The sequence below is a fragment of the Crinia signifera genome, chromosome 2, assembly GCF_055691185.1.
Source record: "Crinia signifera chromosome 2, ASM5569118v1, whole genome shotgun sequence".
Classification (NCBI taxonomy): domain Eukaryota; kingdom Metazoa; phylum Chordata; class Amphibia; order Anura; family Myobatrachidae; genus Crinia; species Crinia signifera.
The window spans coordinates 363,140,091-363,166,191 of NC_139218.1; positions in this window are offsets into that span (position 1 = coordinate 363,140,091).

A 26,101-nucleotide genomic window follows, 5' to 3' on the forward strand; every position below is an offset into this window, starting at 1 on the left:
AATTACAGAGAGAATTTGTAACAATTAATGTCTGCAATTTAGGCACAATTCATGACCTCTCTGGATGGCACTTTGATATTTTTAGAGTTAGAGGCAGTGGTGAGTATAGCAGATGCTTGAGTTGTATATGCACCCTGGGTGGCTGCTACCTACGCATGTGCCCAAAATGGTTCAGTGGATGCGTAGTTGAGCGGACTCAGGATGCGTCACAAGTATAGTAATAAAGTGTAGTATAGGTTTCTGCTGTTGCCGCTGGTGACCTCCCCTGCTCTGTTGTCAGAAAACAGAGCAGAGCAGAAATGGGGTGGAACCAGTGGGAATGAGAGAACCTCAGAAAAGAGGGGGACTCACGAGGAGTATAGAAAAGTGGGTTTACTGTGTTCCCTTGAAAAATGCTGCTGTCCCCTGTGTACGGTTGGAAATATACCTTCGTAGTGAACAGGGGATGAGCGATTTAACACAGGTAGCGTACCCAGTGAAATACAATAGTGACCTCTGTGGTGGTTATCAGTGCCCTTTGATGTCTGTCCTGTTATCTAATTGATATTGCAGGAAAAGCGTATAAGTGGCACTGTAGGATAACACCAAATTTGAGGACAGGTAAAAGATATAGTGGTTAAATAATACCTGGACAGATGTGAAAGTCTAGTGCCACAAGAAAGAAAGTGGGCACTGACTGGTGCTGCAGCTATTAGCTAGGCAATCTCCATGAGTCCTACAGTTTCTCCAGCAAATCACAATGTCTATGCTCTGGATATTGCGGCAAATTAGTGCTGATAGTAGTTGTGGCTAATATCCCTGTTGCACTGGTAAGTGCTACTGAATTGACACTAAGATTGACACTCTCAGATGTCATTTGTATTAAGCAAATTAAATAAATGCTGCTCCTCTAGGAAAATGTACACTGACATGTGCCACAAATGAGACATATATTAAAGTTTGCTATCCAAGATAGTAGTAACATATATTCAATAATAGGGTAGTGAGGCAGACCCTGTCAGGGTACTGCTAACTTACGGACCGGGACTCAGTGTGATCAGTGGCGGGACCCGCTAGTAGAGATGTCTCCTGTCGACTCTGTGCAGGTAGCACACTGATTCTGGGGAAGCTGCAATGGTGGAATTTTAGCGTGTTCTCCTGAATGGCTTAGTTCTTAGCTGGAGGCTGCAAAGTTCCACCGGAGGTAGCAGGTGTGTTTGTCACGCCGGTCCTTGAAGTGATAGCTGTGCGGGGGGCTCAGACAGACCATCAGACTGTTAGATGGACGGAACTCCCGCTCGTGCACAGCGGGAGTTAGGTTTATTCCAAGACGTACGTTTCACCAAACGAGGCTTTCTCAATTGGAATAGGATTGTCAGCATTGTCAGTTGCACCAAAGGTTGTGCACCTGCTGCCCCTCACTGGTAATCAGTGTCGCATCACTGATCACCTTTTTTTATTTTTTGTGAGTGCTGTGGGGTCTTTTTTAATTTTTTTTTTTACACACACTGTGATTTTGTGTGTGTCCTGTGGCCACTGTGCGCTGATCAGTGACGTACATCACTGATCAGCTTTTTCAGCACAGGGTTGATCTATTTTTTTTTTTTTTTGATCAAATTCCTGTTGCCTTTGAGCGCTGTTCAGTGACGGACGTTACTGACCAACATCTGTGCTCAATTTTTGGCGCAGGACCTTTTTTTTTTTTTAACCCCTTCCATTTTTTTTTTAACCCCTTCCATTTTTTTTTTTTTAACCCCTTCCATTTTTTTTTTTTTTAACCCTTCAATTTTTTTTTTTTTGTATTTTTTTTTTTCTGCACTACATACACACTACACACTACATACCCCCCGGGTTGAAATAAAGTTTGTACCCCCCCCTACACTATACACGTGTTGAAACATTTCACTACCAGTAACACAAAAATATAAATGGCATCCCAAATGTCATCCCAAATGTCATCCCAGTCATCCAGAAGAATGTATTCAGTGGAGGAGGCATATGCAATGCTTGCCTCTGACTCTGACACAGCCAGTGAGGCAAGCGGGGAATTTGAAGGATTCGTCTTAAGCTCCTCTTCCTCCTCTGGTGATGAGGGACCCCCTCAAAGACGCCCCCGTAGAGCAGCTGAGACCCCCCCCCCAATAATTGATCTCGTATGGACCCCACCACCAGACAATTTTGAGCCCCAGGTTCCTGAGTTTTTGGCCATCCCAGGAATCCAATTTGATTCAACAGGTCTCAGAGAAATTGACTTTTTCAAATTATTTTTCTCTGATGATTTAATAAATTTAATGGTGGACCAAAGTAATTTATATGCCCAGCAGTTTATTGCTCAAAACCCCACGTCATCATTTGCTAGGTGGACCCCTGTAGATGCAGTAGAGATGATGACGTTTTGGGGTCTGGTGTTACATATGGGCATAGTAAAAAAGCCACAAATTAGGCAATATTGGAGTACAGATGTTCTGTACAGCACCCCATTTCACCGTATGGCCATGCCCCGGGCTCGTTTTGAGGCAATCCATAAATTTATACATTACACCGATAATGCACAGTGCCCACCCAGAGATGATCCCACCTTTGACAGGCTATTCAAAGTCAGGCCGGTCATTGATCATTTCAGTGCCAAATTTGCAGAGCTATACATCCCTGATAAATGTATTAGTATCGACGAGTCCCTTATACATTTTAAAGGAAGGGTTAAATTCCGCCAGTACCTTCCCAGTAAGAGGGCAAGGTATGGCCTAAAAATGTATAAGCTGTGTGAAAGCACCACAGGGTACACCCACAAGTTTAGGGTATATGAAGGGAAGGATTCAAGAATTGAACCACCAGAATGCCCCCCCTCCCTCGTAGGTGTTAGTGGAAAAATTGTCTGGGATTTAATGCACCCCTTCCTGGATAAGGGTTATCACCTCTATGTGGATAACTTTTACACCAGCATCCCCCTGTTTAAGGCCCTTGGTTCAAGAGGTACAGCAGCTTGCGGTACTGTGCGCAAGAACCAAAGAGGCCTCCCCAAAACGCACATTGCCCAAGTAATGAGAAGGGGTGAAAGCAGGGGAATATGCACCGAAAATATGTTGTTGGTCAAATATAAGGACAAGAGGGATGTCCTTATACTGACAACAATTCATGGAGACAGTACCACCTCCATCCCTGTACGAGGTACCAGTACCCACACCTCAAAACCAAATTGTATCCTAGATTACAATAAGTACATGGGCGGAGTGGATCTTTCAGATCAGGTACTGAAGCCGTACAGTGCCCTGCGGAAAACAAATATCTGGTACAAGAAGCTGGCCGTGTATATCATCCAGATGGCACTGTATAACGCTTACGTGCTATTCCGTTCTACCGGCCAGAGGGGGACATTTATGCACTTTCAAGAGGAAGTCATAAAGAGCCTAATATTTGGGAATCAGCAGGCAGAGGGCCCCAGTACTTCTAGTACTGGCCCCCGTATTGTACCAGGGCAGCATTTTCCCAACGAAATCCCCTCCACTGCAAGAAAGGGCAGGACACAAAAAAGGTGCAAAGTTTGCTATAAAAAGGGAATAAGAAAGGAAACTATTTTCCACTGTGAAACTTGCCCCGACAAACCCGGCCTATGTATAAAGGAGTGTTTCAAAATATACCACACATCTATGGATTATTAGGTTCATCATTTCACCGTGCTTCGGGGGTCTTGCTAATGCCACATAGCACCCACCATTCATTCCACCAGAATCTGAGCTGCAAAATCCAAAAATCACTCATTCCCTTCTGAGTCCTGCCATGTACCCAACTGGTATTTTTTGGTCACATGTGAGGCATTGCCGTACTCTGGAGAAATGGGGGCACAGATTTTGGGGTGCTTTGTCTCCTTCATTCCTTGTGAAAATGAAAAATTTTGAGCCAGAAGTACATTTTTGTGTAAAAAAATGTATTTTTTTCATTTTCACTGCCCAGTTGTACCAAAATTGATGAAACCCCTGGGGGTTTGAAATGTACACTATACCCCTAGATGAATTCCCTGAGGGGTGTAGTTTGCAAAATGGGGTCACTTGTGGGGGGGTTCCACTGTATTGGTAATGCAACATAGCACCCACCATTCATTCCACCAAAATCTGTGCTCCAAAATCCAAAAATCACTCCTTCCCTTCTGAGTCCTGCCATGCACCCAACTGGTATTTTTTGGTCACATGTGAGGCATTGCCGTACTCTGGAGAAATGGGGGCACAGATTTTGGGGTGCTTTGTCTCCTTCATTCCTTGTGAAAATGAAAAATTTTGAGCCAGAAGTACATTTTTGTGTAAAAAATTTATTTTTTTTCATTTTCACTGCCCAGTTGTACCAAAATTGATGAAACCCCTGGGGGTTTGAAATGTACACTATACCCCTAGATGAATTCCCTGAGGGGTGTAGTTTGCAAAATGGGGTCACTTGTGGGGGGGTTCCACTGTATTGGTAATGCAACATAGCACCCACCATTCATTCCACCAAAATCTGTGCTCCAAAATCCAAAAATCACTCCTTCCCTTCTGAGTCCTGCCATGCACCCAACTGGTATTTTTTGGTCACATGTGAGGCATTGCCGTACTCTGGAGAAATGGGGGCACAGATTTTGGGGTGCTTTGTCTCCTTCATTCCTTGTGAAAATGAAAAATTTTGAGCCAGAACTGCATGTTTGTGTAAAAAAATGTAATTTTCCATTTTCACATCCCAGTTGTACCAAAATTGGTGAAACCCCTGGGGGTTTGAAATGTACACTATACCCCTAGATGAATTCCCTGAGGGGTGTAGTTTGCAAAATGGGGTCACTTGTGGGGGGGTTCCACTGTATTGGTGCTTGGGGGGTCTTGCTAATGCGACATAGCACCCACCAAAATTCCACCAGAATCTGAGCTGCAAAATCCAAAAATCACTCCTTCCCTTCTAAGTCCTGCCATGCACCCAACTGGTATTTTTTGGTCACATGTGAGGCATTGCCGTACTCGGGAGAAATTGGGGCACAGATTTTGGGGTGCTTTGTCTCCTTCATTCCTTGTGAAAATGAAAAATTTTGAGCCAGAACTGCATGTTTGTGTAAAAAAATGTAATTTTCCATTTTCACATCCCAGTTGTACCAAAATTGGTGAAACCCCTGGGGGTTTGAAATGTACACTATACCCCTAGATGAATTCCCTGAGGGGTGTAGTTTGCAAAATGGGGTCACTTGTGGGGGGGTTCCACTGTATTGGTGCTTGGGGGGTCTTGCTAATGCGACATAGCACCTACCAAAATTCCACCAGAATCTGAGCTGCAAAATCCAAAAATCACTCCTTCCCTTCTGAGTCCTGCCATGCACCCAACTGGTATTTTTTTGTCACATGTGAGGCATTGCCGTACTCTGGAGAAATGGGGGCACAGATTTTGGGGTGCTTTGTCTCCTTCATTCCTTGTGAAAATGAAAAATTTTGAGCCAGAACTGCATGTTTGTGTAAAAAAATGTAATTTTCCATTTTCACATCCCAGTTGTACCAAAATTGGTGAAACCCCTGGGGGTTTGAAATGTACACTATACCCCTAGATGAATTCCCTGAGGGGTGTAGTTTGCAAAATGGGGTCACTTGTGGGGGGGTTCCACTGTATTGGTGCTTGGGGGGTCTTGCTAATGCGACATAGCACCCACCAAAATTCCACCAGAATCTGAGCTGCAAAATCCAAAAATCACTCCTTCCCTTCTAAGTCCTGCCATGCACCCAACTGGTATTTTTTGGTCACATGTGAGGCATTGCCGTACTCGGGAGAAATTGGGGCACAGATTTTGGGGTGCTTTGTCTCCTTCATTCCTTGTGAAAATGAAAAATTTTGAGCCAGAACTGCATGTTTGTGTAAAAAAATGTAATTTTCCATTTTCACATCCCAGTTGTACCAAAATTGGTGAAACCCCTGGGGGTTTGAAATGTACACTATACCCCTAGATGAATTCCCTGAGGGGTGTAGTTTGCAAAATGGGGTCACTTGTGGGGGGGTTCCACTGTATTGGTGCTTGGGGGGTCTTGCTAATGCGACATAGCACCTACCAAAATTCCACCAGAATCTGAGCTGCAAAATCCAAAAATCACTCCTTCCCTTCTGAGTCCTGCCATGCACCCAACTGGTATTTTTTTGTCACATGTGAGGCATTGCCGTACTCTGGAGAAATGGGGGCACAGATTTTGGGGTGCTTTGTCTCCTTCATTCCTTGTGAAAATGAAAAATTTTGAGCCAGAAGTACATTTTTGTGTAAAAAAATGTAATTTTTCATTTTCACTGCCCAGTTGTATCAAAATTGATGAAACCCCTGGGGGTTTGAAATGTACACTATACCCCTAGATGAATTCCCTGAGGGGTGTACTTTGCAAAATGGGGTGACTTGTGGGGGGGTTCCACTGTATTGGTGCTTTGGGAGTCTTGCTAATGCAACATAGCACCCACCATTCATTCCACCAAAATCTTTGCTGCAAAATCCAAAAATCACTCCTTCCCTTCTGAGTCCTGCCATGCACCCAACTGGTATTTTTTGGTCACATGTGAGGCATTGCCGTACTCGGGAGAAATTGGGGCACAGATTTTGGGGTGCTTTGTCTCCTTCATTCCTTGTGAAAATGAAAAATTTTGAGCCAGAACTGCATGTTTGTGTAAAAAAATGTAATTTTCCATTTTCACATCCCAGTTGTACCAAAATTGGTGAAACCCCTGGGGGTTTGAAATGTACACTATACCCCTAGATGAATTCCCTGAGGGGTGTACTTTGCAAAATGGGGTGACTTGTGGGGGGGTTCCACTGTATTGGCGCAACATAGCACCCACCATTCATTCCACCAAAATCTGTGCTGCAAAATCCAAAAATCACTCCTTCCCTTCTGAGTCCTGCCATGCACCCAACTGGTATTTTTTGGTCACATGTGAGGCATTGCCGTACTCGGGAGAAATTGGGGCACAGATTTTGGGGTGCTTTGTCTCCTTCATTCCTTGTGAAAATGAAAAATTTTGAGCCAGAACTGCATGTTTGTGTAAAAAAATGTAATTTTCCATTTTCACATCCCAGTTGTACCAAAATTGGTGAAACCCCTGGGGGTTTGAAATGTACACTATACCCCTAGATGAATTCCCTGAGGGGTGTAGTTTGCAAAATGGGGTCACTTGTGGGGGGGTTCCACTGTATTGGTGCTTGGGGGGTCTTGCTAATGCGACATAGCACCCACCAAAATTCCACCAGAATCTGAGCTGCAAAATCCAAAAATCAATCCTTCCCTTCTAAGTCCTGCCATGCACCCAACTGGTATTTTTTTGTCACATGTGAGGCATTGCCGTACTCTGGAGAAATGGGGGCACAGATTTTGGGGTGCTTTGTCTCCTTCATTCCTTGTGAAAATGAAAAATTTTGAGCCAGAAGTACATTTTTGTGTAAAAAAATGTAATTTTTCATTTTCACTGCCCAGTTGTATCAAAATTGATGAAACCCCTGGGGGTTTGAAATGTACACTATACCCCTAGATGAATTCCCTGAGGGGTGTACTTTGCAAAATGGGGTGACTTGTGGGGGGGTTCCACTGTATTGGTGCTTTGGGAGTCTTGCTAATGCAACATAGCACCCACCATTCATTCCACCAAAATCTTTGCTGCAAAATCCAAAAATCACTCCTTCCCTTCTGAGTCCTGCCATGCACCCAACTGGTATTTTTTGGTCACATGTGAGGCATTGCCGTACTCGGGAGAAATTGGGGCACAGATTTTGGGGTGCTTTGTCTCCTTCATTCCTTGTGAAAATGAAAAATTTTGAGCCAGAACTGCATGTTTGTGTAAAAAAATGTAATTTTCCATTTTCACAGCCCAGTTGTACCAAAATTGGTGAAACCCCTGGGGGTTTGAAATGTACACTATACCCCTAGATGAATTTCCTGAGGGGTGTACTTTGCAAAATGGGGTGACTTGTGGGGGGGTTCCACTGTATTGGTGCAACATAGCACCCACCATTCATTCCACCAAAATCTGTGCTGCAAAATCCAAAAATCACTCCTTCCCTTCTGAGTCCTGCCATGCACCCAACTGGTATTTTTTGGTCACATGTGAGGCATTGCCGTACTCGGGAGAAATTGGGGCACAGATTTTGGGGTGCTTTGTCTCCTTCATTCCTTGTGAAAATGAAAAATTTTGAGCCAGAACTGCATGTTTGTGTAAAAAAATGTAATTTTCCATTTTCACATCCCAGTTGTACCAAAATTGGTGAAACCCCTGGGGGTTTGAAATGTACACTATACCCCTAGATGAATTCCCTGAGGGGTGTAGATTGCAAAATGGGGTGACTTGTGGGGGAGGTTCCTAACTTTTAGCACTTATGGTGCCTAGAAACCTACATGGTGCCTAAAAAAAAATGTCATAAAAAGGAGGCTCCAAAATCAAGTAGGTGCTCCTTCTATTATGAAGCCTGTGGTTTGGTCAACGTGCACACTAGGGCCACATATAGGATATTTTTGAAAACAAAAGAATTGGGGGAATCAATTTTTAGTCACATTTCTCTAGTAAAATCTACTGTATTCGTTAGAAAAATGTATTAAAATTGAAACTCTGCAAAAAAAAAGAAATTTTGAAATTTCACCTACACTTTGTTTTAATTCCTGTGAAACACCTAAAGGGTTAACAAACTTCCAAAATGCTGTTTTGAATACTGTGAGGGGTGCAGTTTTTGAAATGGCATCATTTATGGGGGTGTCTCACATACAAGTCCCTCAAAGTCACATCAAAACTGAACTGGTCCCTAAAAAAATCAGTGTTTGAAATTTTCATGAAAATTTGAGAATTTGCTAGTCATATTTGAAGCCTCCTAGTGTCCAAAAAAATGAAAAGGAGGTTGAAATAATGATTGCAACATAAAGTAGACATATGGTCTTTGTTAGTTATTAACTATTTTAAGTGGTATGATTATATGTCTCACAAGCAGAAAATGTGACATTTTGCATATTGCTAAATTTTCCATTTTTTCACGATATTTTGGTATTTTTCACAAAAAAACACAGACTGTATCGACGAAAATTTACCACTAACTTGAAGTACAATGTGTCACGAGAAAACAATCTCAAAATCACTGGGATAAGTAAAAGCAAAAAAAAGTTATCCCCACTTAAGTGAGACATGTCAGATTTGAAAAAAAGGGCTCTGTCATGAAGGCACAAACTGGCTCTGTCATGAAGGGGTTAAAGTTTCAGTTTCTTATGTGAATATTTGGACATTCACATCAGTCCCTGCCCCAGTGGAGCTTCCAATCTGTGTTCCCTCCTACCACATGTACACGTACACACAGACATTGTAGGGTTAATTTATTGGGAGCCAATTAGCCTACCAGTATATTTTTTGATTGTCGGAGGAAACCGGCGCACCCAGAGGAAACCCATGCAAATACGGGGAGAGTATACAAACTCTGCACAGTTAGGGCCATGGTGGGAATTGAACTCTTGGCCTCAGTGTTGTTAGGCAATAATGCTAACCATTACACCATATGTACTGCCCCAGTAGTGCAATAACATAGACAAATAGTAATAAGGTGTTCTAATCTTAATATGCCAATATACTAAAGGGTTTCACCCCACCTTCACATATTAACAAATCAGTTTGAAGTTATGTACCAAGATTGCAAAACTGAATACATTTCAGCCATATCTACAGAATTATTCAGGATAGTTTTGTCTGCCACAGTAGATCTCAATGTTAAACGTTTCCTTAATCCTCCCTGAACCATGTGCCTGTTTCACACTTGACCGCTAATTAGAGAATTGACAAATTGATTATCGAATGACTGCGATTGCGTACTGTACGCGTCGTGCACACGCGAGGGGAAATACCGACGGAAAATGTGTATGGATCCTATGCGTATGTGGCGTATGGATCCTATGCGTATGTGGCCAGATTTTTATGGAAGCTGCTGTTTGGGGCTGGAAACCTGTCATTTTAAGGGAGTGGAAGCCTCAGACCTACTCATATTTGCACAGAATTGCCTTTGGATTTGCGAGAGGGTAGCGAATATCGATTCATATGCAATTCTCTTGCGATTTAGCAAAGTATGTTTTCTCTATCTGTCTGGGCGGTGGCTTACTCCTCACAGTACACTGCGAATTGTCACATTGCCAGTCAAGTCTGAATTAGATCCCATAACCGCAATGCCATCTTAATATGATACCTGTTGTCACAGGTTACTATGTGGATTGAGGCCACTTCCCTTGCACATGGAAACGTTGCTTCTGTCCCTGCGATGTGGGTCCTGCACATGGGAACCGGCATCTGACTTTACAGTCAGGCGCCTGTCCCAGACCCCAGCGCATGGTGGATCGTTTCCTGCTTGCTGGGGAGGATACACACAGGTGAGAACCATGTTTCCACTATTTAAGTAATCAATACTAAGCATTCTGTGCAAGCATTCTATTTCCCTTTTGAGGAAGGTGCGCACTGCACCGAAACGGCCGTCAGGGGACGTTATGGCAATTGGAGCCCAATCAGCAATTTATTGATGTACTATGCCTAAGGGTGGGGACTTGTGATGTCCTTAAAACTGCTATTCCGTTTCATATGCTGAATAGTGGCGTATAAAGCACAAACAATATGCGCCCCTAAGCTTGTCATGATGTAAATTACACCCTTCTGGGATTAACAACAACTAAGCACTGTAATAAAACATTTATTTAAAAAAACATTAAAAATGCACTGTTTCATTCTCTTTGTTGTTGGAATGATTCCTTTTTAACAGTCGTTTGTATTCATATAAGTAGTTAAATCCAACGCGCTTCGCCTCAAAGAGGCTTCATCAGGGGTATTTCATTTACCAATATAGAACAATTTGTCATAATCAAATATTATACAAAACGAAGTAATATTTGATTATGACAAATATATGTAAATGTAATGTTTTATTATGGAATTCACTGTTGTGTTCTACATTTGTAGATCAAATACCCCTAATAAAGCCTCTTCGAGGCCAAAGTGCATTTTTAATATTTATTTTAATAACTGTTTTATTACTCTCTAGTTGTTGTCAATCCCAGAAGGATTCTAATTTACATCATAATAAGTTTAGTGGCGCATATAACACTAATTTAGACGTATACTGTATATTTTTATAATAATTGAAAAATCCTGGAGAGAACTTTTCATAAATTAAAAATCAATAAAAAAAATTTTTTTTTTCAGAGACGATAGAACATTTGAACCATAGACACGCTAACACTTAGCAGATGGAATGTTGCAGTATATTTAATCTGCTAACAACACTTCAACAACAATTTAAATAACAAGCTGTTAGGAAGTAACGTCCTCCATATCTGAGATAGTAAATATGTATGTGACGAAGAAAGAACGTGTCATAGGAGTAGCGCACACAATGGAAATGTAATACTCTGTAATGTCTTTCAACTCTAATTAATTTAAAATGAAACATATATTTGACAATGATTTCAGTGCAGACAATGATTGCTGCAACGTTTTAACTGAACTTGTTTTTAATTATTATTTTTAATTTCCTATTTTTATAGTTTATCCTGTACGTTTTAAATGTTCTAGCGCATATTTTTCTGCAAAATAACAAACTTGGCATGAACTCTGGTGTTGCTCAGGTTGAATTATGATAAGTATTATGTAAGTTTAACATCAGCCGCAGGGATCAAAAGACGGAAAAGGTGATTTTGACATTTAACAGGTTTTTTTTTTCATTTTCAAACGTCAAACGACCGAGCTATTATCAAACCCATCCAAACTTCACAAGTAGGATACCGCTAATCTAAACTCCAAATTTTCCCATGTACTTCCTTCAGGACCCTGCAGCATTTTACGTTCCCCCCAGTAATTTTATGGCTGTCATGTCACTTCTACATATTATTTTACTAATGACTGCTGACAAGCGGTAGATGCCAAAATGAAATGCAAGGCAATACTTTAGTTCCACCGCCGCATGGAAAGAGCCAACGCATGGAAAGATAGTAAAGGTTTATTAAAGCAAAGGTAAACTTCTGCCAATATGCTGTAGATATTTGGATTCAACTCTGGAGACAATTTAATTTTGACTACGGTATATCCTTAGTTGTTTTCACATAAATCATTAAAGAGAAGGGGATGTTCTGTATTTATTTTTAAAACAGGCATGGCCAAACTATGGCTCTCCAGCTGTTGCGAAACTACACATCCCAGCATGCCTTGTTTTTGTTTTAGCATTCCCTAATAGCAAAACTGTGGCAAGGCATGATGGGACTTGTAGTTTCACAACAGCTGGAGGGCTATAGTTTGGACATGCCTGTTTTAAATAATAGATTTTGTATTAGGAGGAGTGGCGGTTCTTACCTATGGGCTGTAGGGCCATGTATAGAACTATAGATTGTAAGCTTGTGGGCAAGGTCCTACTACCATTTTGACTGTCTGTAACTATGAATTTTGTTTTATCCCTATTTCTAATTGTAAAGTGCAATGGAACTTTCGCTGTATAAGAAACTATTAATAAATAAAAATAAATAAATCCATATACTTTAAGCCGGGGGCACTGCGGGGAGTCGGTGCGTCATCGGGGATGGGGAGGAGGCAGCGCTTGAGCTGGCGCTGCTGCAAGCGCTGCCTCCTCCACAGAGTGAAGGGAAACGGGATGCTCAACCCGTTTAACCCGTTTACACCGCCAAGCAACACGGCAATGAACTGGTAGGAACTCTGCTTTCTTACCAGTTCGTATTACTGTGTTGCTACCCATTTTAGGGACACGGTAACCCCTTTCACATTGCACTAATTACCGGGTCAAAATGGCTTGTACCCGGTAATTAGTTGCGATGTGAAAGGGGTATGAGTGACAGGGAGAGGCAGTGGGTTACAAGGAGAGACAGGGGGAGTCACAGTATAATAGGAAGAAGGGACGGGGCAACTGTGGGCCCCTTTGTCCCCAGTGGCCCTGGTGTACTGCAGCTGCTGCACCGATGGTAGTTCTGCCTCTGCAATAAGGGGTAATTTCAGCTGAATTCTGTCCGGGGCATGATTTTGCTTATCTGCGCATGCGTATCAGCAAGAATACACATGTGCAGACCCACAGTGCAAAGGCGTTCAGGTACTTGTGTATTATCACGGCGCCCATCGCATCGCATACCACTAATTAAGGTATGCGATGGGACCCGATTTGAGGGTTTTAAGGGCTGACTGTACAATTTTAATATTGCGTCGCATCGCATGCCATTATAATGGCATGCGATGCGATGCGACGCGATCATAGCCGATTTTACATTGTACAGCCACCCTGATGGCTGATTCCTATGTTAAATGCACCCCCAGACCCAATTTTTAATTGTACAGCCACCCTGATGGGTGATTACTATGTTAAATGCCCCCCCCCCCCCATTTTTAACGCCACCCCCACTATCAATGCCAACTATCAACGTCAATGGTACGCATCCTCCGACCTTTACATACCCCCACATCGGCGTGGTCTGATATTATATAGTGTGGCGAGCGCAGCGCGCCACCGAGCCCGAAGCGTGGCGAGCGAAGCGTGCCCCGCTAGGGGCCGCGGATTACTTCACATGTATGGAAAAATCTCGCTGACCATCGAGTGATTTGTGTGAGCGTACCCATCCATTCGCATGTCAATGCGACCCTTTGCTCGTGGAAGGGGGTGTGCATCTAACCTCTAGGAAAGCAGCCAACATGAATCACCCCCATAGTGGTAGCAACTCCAACCACACCTGAATGACCCCCGTGTGTAGCTACCTTCTGTGTAGCTCCTATTTGCAGTTTGCAGATATCCGTTTGATGTGGAGAGTGGAAGCTATAGCTTTAAAAATAAATGTAGCAATATTGTATCATTTTCTTTCAAATACCGTATCAACAACATGAACATTAATGGTAACTACACCGCACAAATCCCATCGCTACCGTTTTTATTTTAGAGAACCAGCATCTTTATTTAGTATAACCGCCTGTAGGATATGAGCTTGTCAACTTCATTAATGCTCTGTTTGCCCTGGATATATCATTCAAGCATGCAATTAACTTCAGTAAGCTAGCTATTAACTACCTGAGCGCACTGATCTAAAAGGAAACATCTGCCTAATTTATGTCTATTTTCCACTGTGCTGATAGAAATACAGTTACCCATTCCGGCAGTCAGCCCCTGAGCTTGTCTTCTACACAGGGTGGCTGGAATCAAAGCTCATCAGACTGACGGGACCCTTTGATTAATCTAGTCTCACAATTAAGTGCAGGAAATTGTGCACAGGTTTGCTGAGCAGCTGACTTAAATAAGGTGCAGGGGGTGCAAGAAGCACTGTAAAGAAATAATTGGACTCCCCTGGCAGAAGGAGGAAATAAGGGAACGTGTGAGGCTGGATATAATGTATACACAGTAGTAGTCATTATTAACATTTTAAGACCTAAGGATCAGCGGTGTCACTAAAGGCCTCGAGCCCTAATGCAAAACATAAGCCATTGACCCCCCACCCCCCTTACATTTTCCCAGCCCTACTAACACTCACCACACATATAGCAATACATATATCATACATAGTTCAGTCTCAGATGTTTCGTTCTGCCTTTTGCAATTGCTTAAATGTGGCTCTTATCCAGTGGCGTAACTTGAAATTGGGCGCCCCCCACAACTAAAGTTTTGGCGACCTTACCTCCTCCGGCGCCGCCCGGTCCATTGCTGCCCGCCGGAACCAGCAGATCCTCCTGTCTGCAGTCCTGGCGCTCCTCCTGAATGTCACTTCCAAAATGTCTGCCGCCTTAAAGAAGACTGTTATTTAGGATGCAACAGGAGGTCGCCGCCTCTTCCAGCATCCTTAATAAACGTCTTGTATGGGAGCGGCCATTTTAAAAGTGACATTCTGATAGGTGGAAGATCTGCTGTTCCCGGTGGGCAGCAGTCACAATGGACTGGTCGGCAGTGGTGAGGAGGGGAGGAGAAGGAGTGGGGGGAGGGCGCCCGGCCAGCAGCAACATATTCATTAGCGGCAGCAGCTTGCGGCCCCTGCATTAACCCCCAGCAATTGCTTCCGCAGACCCCGCGGCGCCCAATCTTTCCTAGCGTCTCCAAGCCACCGCGGTGTCTGCGGAGCTATTGTTACACACTGTTCGATTGTGTTACGTGTCCTCCCGACCTGTTAATACCCCCACTATCCACATCGGTGTGGAGTCGGTGAAGAGCGGTGAGCGCGGCGAGCACATGTGAAGTAATCCTCGTCCGCTCACCACGTTTCGGGCTCGGTGACTCGCCACACTTTATAAAATTTACTCCACGCTTCGGGCTGAAGTGGATAGTGGGGGTGTTTCAGGAACACATTCACAACATATGTTAACTGTTAACTGGATTTTAGTTAATAATAAAGGATAAAAGATCACATTAACAAATAATAATAAAATCAATTAATCATGAGAAAATAAAATAATAAATCAGTCATTCTTCTGAATCTGCATTGGCAGAAACAGCATCAGAAGTGGATGCACTTGTCTCTGCGTCTGCGCCGTCACTTTTCTCAGCCTGGGGGAGCAGGGTTAGCACATGGAGGATACGCTCAAAAGGGTTTTCGGCGCCAACAGTCTTTCGCCATATGAACTCCTGCAAGTAGGAGTCGAGCTGATGGCGCGCAGTGCCTCTTTGGCGTTTGTTGCACCACTTGCAGGATCCCCCAAGGCGATGTTCTGGGTGTGAACCCCGGTCTCTGGATCCACGAAGTTGTACCGGTGGTTCACCCGAGCATGGTGGTACCCTGCCAGCTCCAGCTGCTCTGTGTTGTAGGCACGCCAGCAATCGGAGAAGATGGTCGTCCCCGGTTCGATGTGACTCTCGATGGCGGCCATCAGGGTACTGGCATCACGTCTTTGTACTGGTGTCACAAAGCACTCACCAGTCTCTCTGCAAATGCCTCGGATTATCTACTGCTGAAGCATCATCCGTCCAACATGGCTCTTCCTCTGTACAAAGAGGCTCTCGTCGACTTCAATGATTTTCTCCAGACCGCCAATTTTTGCATTGGGGCTGCGTCATCAGGTCCACAGTGCAGGCCTCACGCATAAGGTGATTATACTGGACCGCTGTTGTGTTGGACATGTTCAATTGACACTCACAAATATTTATAGTTGTGAGCTCCTCTGCCCATGAATAAATAAAGCGTATCAGTGTCAAAAACTGTAGACGGCATCCCGCGAACCAATGTGCCGCACGCAGGCTCACCTTCTTACGGCACGATTTGATATGGCAGTGCCATGTTGACTCCTTCATGCTGAGGCGCATTGGGTGTCCATTTATGCAACTTTTAGTCTGTGGCAGCAAATGGTGCTGCTGGAAGAATAACACTGCCTCCTCCTCCTCGGTCCTTGCCAAGCGGAACATTGTCAAAGGTCCTGCAGCCATTACACTGTCACTTCACCTTCAGCTATGACAGGGACACTGACTGTCTGGCAGCGGTGGCAGCGGCAACACTATGCTACTTCTGTGCGAGTACGCTATGTGGGAACACTATGCTGATTCTGACAGAGATTCTGGCTACGCAGCTGCGGGAACACTACGCTGATTCTGACACTGAATATGCTAACTACGAAGGCCTGCGGGAACACTACGCTGGCTACGCTAACTACACTGGCCTCGGGAACACTACGCTGATTCTGACACTGAATATGCTAACTACACTGGCCTCGGGAACACTACGCTGATTTTGACACTGAATACGATAACTACACTGGCCTACGGGAACACTACGCTGACTAAGCTAACTACACTGGCCTCGGGAACACTACGCTGATTCTGACACTGAATACGCTAACTACGCTGGCCTACGGGAACACTACGCTGACTACACTAACTACACTGGCCTCGGGAACACTACTCTGATTACGCTGGCCGCGGGAACACTACACTGATTCTGACAGCGCCACTACGCTAACTACATACAGGGCGCCCGGCTAATACACAAGTACCAAACCTCTGATGGATGCGCTGCAAGTGACAATAACTTTGCAAACGCTACACACGGCTTAACAGTTGTTGTCCTGATTCGGGTAGAAGTAATTCCATACGTACGAGGTAGAGTTTTTGGTCTTTTGCCCTGGCATAAAAATGGGCTTTTTCATACTCCGGACAACAACTGTCTCTGCCGGTGCCTTTACATAAACAACATCATCCTCAACATAGTCATCATCCACATCCTTCTGTGTGCCAGCTTCACCAATATAATCCACATCCTCATCCAATTCCTCAGAGGCATCCTCAATAACCAGGTCAGTACCTTGACTGGGGATGCTCTTCCACACAGTTGCAGAGGGCGCGCAAATGGTGGAATGAACCTACTTTTCAAATACAGTATTTGAAAGGTCCGGCTCACATACAGTATGGCATCCATCGACACACTTGGGGAGAAAGTAAAAAGTGGAGGTGGTAGGAAATTTCAAAAATAAAAAATATATTCCTCTCTGGATATGATACCTCTTTATAATGCCGAAATTAGTATTGAGTTCCGACAGGAAGGAGGTTGTAGGGTCATGTAACAGGACGCTATAGAATTCTGTATCATATAATTGTCTTTCAGCTTATTTTATATAGTCAGTCCTGTTCATTACCACTACTCCTCCTCCCTTATCGGCCTCTTTTATTATTACACTATCAGGTACTTATGTAGTATCTGGGCTGCCGATTTTTTGATTGTATGCCTTAACTTAAGGCATACAATCAGATGCGATGCGATGCGATATTGCATCGCATCGCATACGACCATATCGCATGCGATGCGATACGATGACCCGATTTTTCCATAGGATTCAATGTTAAAATGGACTGCGTCCATTTTAACATGGAATTCAATGGGAAAAGGGGTCCTTTTCATACCCCTACTATCCAAGTGGGCATGGAGTTGGATATAAACCTGTGGCGAGCGTAGCGAGCCACCGAGCCTGAAGCGTGGCGAGCGGACGGTATTCTGTGTCCGCTACGCTCGCCACAGGTTTATATCCAACTCCATGCCCACTTGGATAGTAGGGGTATGAAAAGGACCCCTTTTCCCATTGAATTCCATGTTAAAATGGACTCAGTCCATTATAACATTGAATCCTATGGAAAAATCGGGTCCATCGCATCGCATGCGATATGGTCGGATGCGATGCGATGCGATGGACCCGATTTCAAAATCGGCAGCCCAGTTAGTACATAAGTACCCACTATCATCTCTTGTTAGTTTTTTCAGGGCCAATTTCTCTTTTTTAGATAGATTAGAAAATGTAGGTTTTTGTGATTCCATACATAGATTCTTAAAATCTTCTAATGTAATTTTATAGAATAACTCTATACTCCTACTTTTAGCTGAAATTGGAAAAAAATTCTGATTTTTTTTCTTGAATTTATTCTGAGATAATGCCAGATCAAAAAATATTTAAATTAGGATTAATGTCTGTACGATTTGTTTCCTATAAGTCCTCTAAAATAGTTAGTAATGCGTTATCAGTAGTATCTAGAGAATTGGGTATAGAGTCATCTTGTTAAATAGCTAGGTGTTTATTAGCAAAATACCTCTTTCGACAAATGGTGCGAATAAATCGGTTTGAATATAAATCAAAGATATTCGGAGTGGATGTTGGAGAGAATTTGAATCCCTTTGCTAAAACTGACATTTCATGAGCATTTCATTGTTTATCTGAAATGTTATAAACACATTTTGTATTGTTTTGTTTGTGTTGATCAACATATTATTGGTAATTTGTAAGTTCTTTTTCTTTTAAAAAAAAGTGATAATTTTTTTCTATGGAATTCCATAGTTTTTTCTATGGAATTCCAACAGCAGACAGTTTTTGAGGATGCTATGAACAGGCCAAAGTTTGTCATTATAACGACACAGCTTTTCCTGGGTAAGTAAATATCAGTTGTGCCCTTATCTGTATAGGCCACTCCTGGACCACAGCAAAGGGGTTCAAAACAATGGTATTTTTTTCATTAGATACTTAACTAGAGGCACAACATTTGAAATTTTAGGATTTTAATTCTACTCCCAGAAAACCACTGAATTTCTAATTTCTATTCAAGCTGTTTTTCTTGTGTGGATAAGAGAGACACTAGTAAAGCCAAAGACAAACACATGCGATTCGGGCCGATTTCATCCAATTTGTTGGAATCTCATAAGTGTATGGGGGCCTTAACTGATAGACTATTAAAAGATTGTGATTAATCAGAAACACATGAACACGCATTTAATTATCATAACATTTTTTTATTTTCATTTTTAACTGGCAAAAATATGAAATTTTATTCATTGCATACAGTATATATCCCAAAAACATCTTCAAATGTGCGTATTTTCAAATAAACATCAAAGACTTTTAGTTAACATTTTCCACAACAAATCGCCATGCCAATAATAAAAAAAATAAAATAAAAAAAAAAACCTCCGTACAAAGAAACTTCTCTTCTGAGTATAAACTTCAGCTAGTAGGTACCTGAAACTAAAAAACATTAACGCCATCAGTTTAATTGCATTACAAAAGAGCATTAAACCAATATAAAAAAGTACAATTCCCACCCATGAACCAGTATCTTCTTTATATCCAGGTACAGTGATCTTGCTCAGTGAAAATATATGTGGGACCCAGAGACCCCTCACTTTATAAAGTTGGGGTCCTACTCCATTGCTTCTGAGCTAACCTGAGGTGAGAGGGGAAGAGCTGAGAGGGGGCAAGAGGAGGTGAGGCAACGGGAGGAGACAGGGAGAAGAGGAGAGGGTGGGGAGAGGAGGCAGGTCTCATTTTTACCAGCATCGGCGGGTCTACAGGTAATTTGGCCTGCCTACAGTACATGAGGTCACTTAATCATTTTCAGACTGAATCATAAATCATAATCATAAAGACTGAAGGCTGGTGCTTAAGTCCTTAACGGGACGAAACGCGTTTGTCACACCTACCCCAGCCCATATACTGGTTATACTGGTTAGAATATATGCACTATACAGTGTGTATTTTCATTGTTCTTACTTGCCTTCTGTGTTATTATACACTAGCTGACCCGCCCGGCGTTGCCCGGGAAACCCTTGGGGTTTCTTTATTTCCAAAATTGCTGAAAAATGTCATCTTACAATATGCTGTGCCAAAGACCTAAGATTGTAATTTGTTATACATTCCACCATAATGTTAGAATGTGTTTGTATTGATACTCAATGACGGCAATGAAATCAGGTGTGGTGTTGTTGTTTGAAACACAACGCTCCTGAGTTGATAACTTGTATGTGTTGATGAATTCCACATCCACTCCTGAGATTTAGCACCTACTGTATGACATATCCTCCCACATCTGAGGGTCAGAAATCGGTACAAAATCAGAAAGGGACGTGGCCACACCTCCATTTCTATACTTTCAAATTGTACCGTTTCTAGGGTGTGTAATTACAGGCGCTGAGTGCAAAGGGACCGGGGTGGGCGTTACTTACCCCGCCATAATTAATTAAAAATTCACTTCTCCCTGCCACTGCCACTCCCCTCACCGAACCTGCAGCAGTCTCTGAGGTCTGGGGATCTGTAAAGCACATGCACCGGGCATCTCTACCAAACAGTGGGGCAGCCCCTGAGTGTGGGAGCAGGTCCACGGGCCTGGCCACATGATGTCATGACGCGACGCACGCTACCCGCACCACTGTAATGCCCCACTGGGAATGGGTGCAATGGGCCAAATTCTTCCCTACACCCGCCGAGCCAATCCACTGATCCAGCCATCACAATCATCAATGGGTGCATTGATAAGGTTTGAGTGTAAGAAGTTGAAGAATAAGACTGAGAAAAAGAATTGCCATGTTACAAAGTGTACAATTTACTCAATAAATCGTGAAAAAAATGTAAGTGTACATAGAAGTACAATCAAGAAATGAAAGTATGATTAAAAAATAAGTTCTGATTCAAACTGATAATTGTTTGGATGGGGTGGGTTGTGAAACAAATCTATAGGTGGGGGTATGGATATTGTGGGCATAATCACGGTCACATTGTCACCATAGGGGGATTCCCAATTGGGGTCCAGGTGGTCTTTTAGGGACCCTTTACAATCCTGTAGGTCTCTTCTCCTTGAGCTTACAGTCTCCCTTAATGATAGTCAATCACTGAGGGAGACCATAGGCTCCAGGAGAAGAGTAAAGGGGTCCCTAAAAGACTACCTGAACCCCAATTGGAAATCCCCCTACGGTGACACTGTAGTGAAAATTTCTCATCAACTGGGTACCCCCTGTAGGTGTACCAAACACCAATTATGCCCACAATATCCATACCCCCTCCACCTATAGATTTGTTTCGCAACTCACCGCCATCCAAACAATTATCAGTTTGAATCATAATTTATTTTTTAATCCTACTTTCATTTCTTGATTGTACTTCTATGTACACATATTTTTTTTCACGATTTATTGAGTAAATTGTACACTATAACATAACAAATCTTCATCTCAGTCTTATTCTTCAACTTCTTACACTCATAACATTCAAACAAATGCATGCAGCGCTCATACCCATCGACCAAACATTATCTATGAACCAAAAGAGTCTGGGAAACCCTTAAGGCAGAGCAGTGCCTGATATCCAACTGACTAACAGGGTGAGTGCAGTGTACCCACTTTGTATTGATCAATGGGTGCATTGGCCAGGACAAAGATTTCTCAGTGCAACTGGAGGACTGGAGAGACGGATATGGGGAACAAAGTAGAAATGGTACATTAGGTACAGTTTTTATTTGCCGGTACAGACTGTTAAATAAACGGCAAATTATTTTTTTATGTGTTCTGTGTGTTTGTGTGTGTTGTACTGTTTTTGTGTGTGTGTTGTAATGTATGTGGTTTTGTGTGTTATATTGTATGTATCTGTCCAATGCGTAAGTGTGTGAGGTGTGCTATGTATATACAGTATGTGTGTGTTGTGTCTTTGTGTATCTGTGCAAAGTTTAAATGTGTGTTTTGTGTGTGTTGTACTGTTTTTTGGGTGTGTGTGGTGAATGTGGGTGTGTGTTGTGCTGTTAGAGGTATGTTATGTGTGTGTATCTGTGCAATGTTTAAGTGTGTGTTCTGTGTATTGTACTGTTTTTGGGTGTGTGTTGTAGTGAATGTTGGTGTGTGTTGTACTGTAAGTTGTGTGTTATGTGTGTGTGTGTTGTGTTGTGTGTATATCTGCCGAATGTGTAAGTTTGTGAGGTGCGCTACGTATATATGTGTGTGTAGTGTGCTGTGCATATCCTGGCAATGTTTAAGTGTGTGTGTTCTCAATGGCGTAGCTTGGTTTGGGGCGCCCCCCCGCCGTTAATGGGGGGGCGCCTCCCCCCCTCCCTGCCGGCCTACCCACCCCGGCCGCCGGTGCCACCACCCCCCCCCCCCCCCCATCGCCGCAGGCTTACCTGTCTGCGCGTCCCGGCTCCCCTCCTGGCTTCAATTAATAATTCTATGCAGAAGGACCACGATAAAATGGCCGCCCCCCATACCGCAAACAGTTTCAGAGAACTGTCTGCTTTATGGGGCGGACATTTTATCGTGGTCCGTCTCCATAGAAATGATTGAAGCCAGGAGTTGTGTGTTTGTTGTACTGTTTTTGGGTGTGTGTTGTAGTGTGTATGGATTTGTATTGTACTGCATGCGGTGTGTTTCCAGCGATTTCAGCCCCTATCTCCCCCGTGTGTACACAGCTTAAATGTGTGAGGTGCTCTACGTATAAATGTGTGTGTTGTGTGCTATGTGTGCGTATGTGGTGTACTGTGTGTGTGTGTTATGTGTGGTCTATGTATATCCTCAATTATTTCCTAATTGTTTAAAGCCTTCACCATAATGTTAGAATGTGTCTGTCATACTCAATGACAGCAATGAAATCAGGTGTGGAGTTGTTCCTTCGTCCACAGTTTCCCAGATCGTCGATCTTTTCCCCAGATCATCAATGAAGGAAAATTAAAACTTGGTGTTTTTTAAAATTCTAAGTTAAATTTCCCAAAAACGGCTTCGAGGTGCACACCACCGGGTCCAGAGGTATCTTTTTGCCAAATTTGGTGTCTCTGAGTGCCACGGTGTGTCCCCAATGCGACGGACACGCACACACACACACACACGCACACAGACTCTTCAACTTATTATATAGATTAGGTTACAAATTAAACTGTGCTTTTACTTAAGCACCAGCCTTCAGTCTTTATTCAATACACCTCATCCCCCATAACCCCTTACCTCCACTGCATGGAACACACTGCAACCCAGAGAGCATGCTGACCGACCTACAGTACACCTTCTGGTAAGCAACCACCATTTTTGTTCCTGCATGCATTTATTATACTGATCCACACCCTTGTTATACCGGAGGTACCCACATCCAGCCTAACCTTGATGCAAGGGCCAACATTGGTGAACCCCCAGCCTCAAGTCTGCCAGTTGTGAGTGCCCACCCGTCGTGGGACAGCTTCACTTTATCATATCACCCCACAAACAAACTGTTCCCTCTGTTTCGGACACCAAACAACAACACATAGCCTAAGTTATTGTTAAACATCAAACATCACTGATCCAGTTAAACCAACAGACATTGATTCATTGACCCCTGAGCGCCGCCACACATCATATTCACAATTATCGCATATGCACTAACATAAGTGATAATTATGGCAAAGGACAGCTCTTGCGTTAAGAGCTGTCCTTTGCGGTGAGAGTCAGCGGGTCCCATGGGGACCCGGCGGCTCTCCCCTCCCTCCCTTACCCGTTGCTCTGCACCTGGAAGAGGATCAGTCCAGGGAGGAGGAGGTCACAGGTCCGGGCAGCACATCGGCATTTGGTTTTGGGGATTCTGTCAATCAGTATTCCGTCCGGCGGCAACTTAACTACATGTCTCAAATCTGTCTCTAAGGGAGGGTACACTCATAAAGAGATACAGATAGGGCAGGCCTCTTCCTTGCTGACGATCCGCCAGCAGCCTGGCCTGCCATCTGACTGAGACGTGCGTGCGTCTCACGCGCACGCACGTCTCAATCTCCGTCGGCGGGGCGACGGGAACCCTGTCTGTCTCCACCTCAGGGAGACGGACAGGGTTAGGTGGGGTGCGGGCAGGCGGTGGGGACCCCGGGTTACCGCCGACAAGCCGGCGGTGACCCGGGGGAGCAGCTGGAAGCGCCGTCGGAAGGGGACGCGTGCGCCTCTCGTGCGCGCACGTCCCCTTCTCACTATAGATATGGTGTTGGTGGGGGTTGGCGGCTGGCATCGCCATCGCCATCCCCTGCCAAGATGGGACCTGCCCCATCTGTATAAAGTCAGTATGTCATCTGTAACGTCTTATCATGGACAAAGGGTCGACATAAAACAAGCAAACAGAGAAATTGTTGACTTCAGCAAAGGTTAGCTTTGGGAATACATGAAAATGAACTGTCAACATTATTGACATGTCATCAGCGCTGAAATGCTGCACCTTTCTGGGTAGTCAGAATCCCACCCTGTGTGTGCCACTGTTAGAGTCCTGTGGCCAAATGTAATAGGCTCCATGTTTGGCGGCCGTGAGGGATGCCAACCGGACCCTGAGGTTTTTTTTTTTAAAGAGGCAATCATTTGTAAGGCATGGTTTTGCCTGGTTTAAAAAATTGGCCCTTCAAAAAATTTGCAGAGTTCTGCCGGAGGCCATTACATTTGGCCGCTGCTGTCAGAGATGAAAAACAAAAACTACTTACTGTGCCGTTATCAAAACCGTGATTCAAATCAAGGTCTTTGTCCTAAAGAACAAAAAGCATGGTAAATTAATGGTAATCTAACTCACAATAACATATAAAATACAAGAAACATTAATGTTATATTCAATACATACATGATAAGCAATCATATTTTGCTGAACTTTTTTTTTTTTAATAACTTTATTGAAGCAAAACACTGTACAAACTCCAGACAGATATACGGAGTCACAATTCTGCGAAATTACTGTGGGACACATGGGATTTGGAGGAAGAGCAGGTACTTATGTACTACCAGGGCGCCCAATTGACATACGTACGGTTGCGTAAGGAAATCGCATTGCATCGCACGTCCCGTTTTAGTGCTGTGCGATGTGATCTCAGTAGTTAATAGGATATGGACGTTTGTCAGTTACCGTAGCTGTGCTTTCAGAATAAGCTTAAGCTACGCAAATAGCGTAGTCAGTCAGAAGTTGCGTAAGTGTTCCCGGTCCCTGTCAGATTCATTCTGAGGTGAATAACTGACAGTGATGGCTGCATCAGTGAGTGCTCAGAACGCGACAGAGGTTACAGCGATGGCAGGTGAACCACTCACCATCGATATAAATGGAATTCAGATGTTAGGCGTTTCTCATATGGGCATAGAAAGGATCTGAAGATGATGGAGAAGAAGAAAAAATGGTATACAAAGAAACTACTTCCCTTAGTGGTCAAATTATGTTCTTTTCTGACGATGTCCGCTCCTCGGTTTTTCTTATGTTCTCCGCCAGATTTTGTTTGAATATGTGGAAAAAAGTATATAAAGGCAATGTGTTATATCCTTCCCACTTAGAACTTTGATATATCTGACAGCTCTTTAAGCGATTTAAGCGCGTACCAAACTCACTATAGATAGTGGTTAAACAAACGTATAAAGGTGTCTTTCTACTAGGTGACACGCACCCGTACTCACGATGTTATCTGTTTGTGTGAAGCTCATAAAGGTTTCTTTCTTTTTCAATTTCTCCAAAAACTTTTTATTACTACACGCAAAAACACAGACACATTTAAAAATATATTCCTCCAAAAATAAGACTGTTTGAACCGCAGACATTAAGCAGATGGTGATAATGCACAATCAACACTCCCAAATGGTATTCCGGTCCTTGCACACTCAAATCTGAGTGGACATGTTTCGAGACTCAGTGGGCGAAATGTAATAGGGTGTGATTTTTGGACGAGTTCCAAACTCGCCAGAAATCGCACCTTTAAAAATCGCGGTTTTTGCCGCGAATTCGCATATGTAATGAGATGCGAATTAGCGGCAAAAAATGCGATTTGCCGCGATTTCGGGCGATTTTTAGTCATGAAAATGTGCGCATTTTCAGTAATGAAAATGTGCGCATTTTCATAAATGCGATTTTGTGCAAAAAAAAAAAAGTTTTAAAAAAAACGGCGTGGGGTCCCCCCTCCTAAGCATAACCAGCCCCGGGC